We start from the raw sequence: 2,088 nt of genomic DNA on the forward strand, positions 1-2,088 counted from the left end.
CCATATAACAGCTGTGGACTCAAGTCCCCACTCCCCTCCACCCCTCTGGTGTCTGATGAGATCTCTGCTCAGGTCACCACAGTCCAACAGGCAGGACCAACATGTCATTTGTCCCGCCCCTTACAGGTCGGAGATGTCAATCAAGCCTGGTCTGCAGCCGGGGGGTTGGTGCACGTGGGCAAAATGAGTAAAAGTCACCTGCATGGATTTAATGCACAGAAGCTTTTTTTAAATGCATGGATGTAGTTTCCATTAAACACTCTGTTCCTTGCACTTTGCAGGGAACAGGTGGCACGATGATGCAGTGGTTATAGCAAGAAGGTTCGATCCATAGGTTGATTGGTGACTCTAAATTTGCCCACAGATATGGATTTAAAGGGATAGTTCAATATTTGGGCAAATTGGCCCATTGCCATAATCCCTATAGTCTTAGCAGTAGGTTTGTTACCTTTAATTGTCTGTGCAAGCTACTTTTAGAACAGCGGAACAGAGCCGTGAGCTGCTCAGAGCTACGCTACGGAGGCTCATGGGATTTCTTGGTTTCCCTCATCAAACTCATCAAATACACAATCCAACAACTCCAAAACGCTCTGGTGGACAAGTTGTGACCTGCACATTCACCACGCTATGAGATAATAACAGAACGTTACGAGACAGAGTTGTTTTCGAGGTAAATTCATGCAAAACCGCTGATGCGTGTTCCTGTCGAGGGCAGTTTTTCAGCAAGCAGTCTCTGCATTTACCTCTAAAACAACTCTGTCTGGTAACGTTCTGTTATTATCTCATAGCGTGGTGAATGTGCAGGTCACAACTTGTCCACCAGAGCGTTTTGGAGTTGTTGGATTGTGTATTTGATGAGTTTGATGAGGGAAACCAAGAAATCCCATGAGCCTCCGTAGCGTAGCTCTGAGCAGCTTGCGGCTCTGCTCCGCCGTTCTAAAAATAGCTTGCACCGACAATTAAAGGTAACGAACCTACTGCTAAAACTATAGGGATTATGGCAATGGGCCAATTTGCCAAAATCTTGAACTATCCCTTTAAGTAATTCTGCAATATTTGGAAATAAAATGTTACGCTACAGAAAATATGGAAATACTTATAAAAAGCATGGCTGTTCTTTAAAATATTAAAACGTCGTACTAAATACAATGTCCTTGCAGAACACAAGGAGACTTTGAAATACACAGTGAACATTGTGTGTGTGTGTGTGTCTGTGTGTTTGAGAGGAAGAGAGAGCAATTTACTTTATCCTGCAACTTCTATTCTTCATTATGAAATGGATTCAACACATTTTTTTAACAATAAAAAAAAGAAAAAGACTATAATAAAGGATAGATACTGATTGGGTCCCAGTGTGTGTGTGTGTGTGATGTTGGACACTGAGCTGCTGCTGATGCTGCTGCTGCTGCTGCTGCCAGTTTAAATCTCCCTCTCCGCGGTGCGATGCAACTTCCGCTCTCAGCACCATGCACACAGCGCCGTCACCCTCATTTTTTCATCGAGAGCTGATACGGCAGCTTGAGGCGGGGAGGTAAACTTTTGGCAATATCAGAGTGAAGCCTTTTTTATTTATTTATTTATTTGTAAAATCACCGTGTGTGTTTTGCGCGTGTGTGTGTGCGTGTGTGCGTGTGAGAGAGAGGAGACAAGCTCAGTGTCTGCGCGTCTTTAGCCCAATGTTCATCTCAGTGCCGGCGCAGCAGCGATAAACAAGTGCGGCCACACGGAGAGAGCGGAGGGGGGAAGAAGAGGAGAAGAGAAGAAAAGAGAAGAGAAGAGGAGAAGAGAGAAGAGGCGCGGACTGAAGATCGGCTCCAGATATGAAATGAATATGCACAGAGTCGAGTCGGTCAAACAGATCCGTCGCTCTCTGCTACAATAATAATAATAAGATAATAAAAGAGAGGACACACAGAGAGGAAGAAGAAGAGGAAGAGGAACCGAGCCGCCGCTTCCACACCGCGCATCAAGAAGAGAGGAGCGCGAGGACAGGCAGGCAGGAGAGGACCGGAGCGCGCGAGAGGGGGGGACATACAGGGACTCGATCTGCATGTGAGACCGCTGGTCCACACACACCGGAGGCAAGAG

Source organism: Trachurus trachurus (genome assembly GCF_905171665.1).
Source record: "Trachurus trachurus genome assembly, chromosome: 12".
NCBI classification, from domain to species: domain Eukaryota; kingdom Metazoa; phylum Chordata; class Actinopteri; order Carangiformes; family Carangidae; genus Trachurus; species Trachurus trachurus.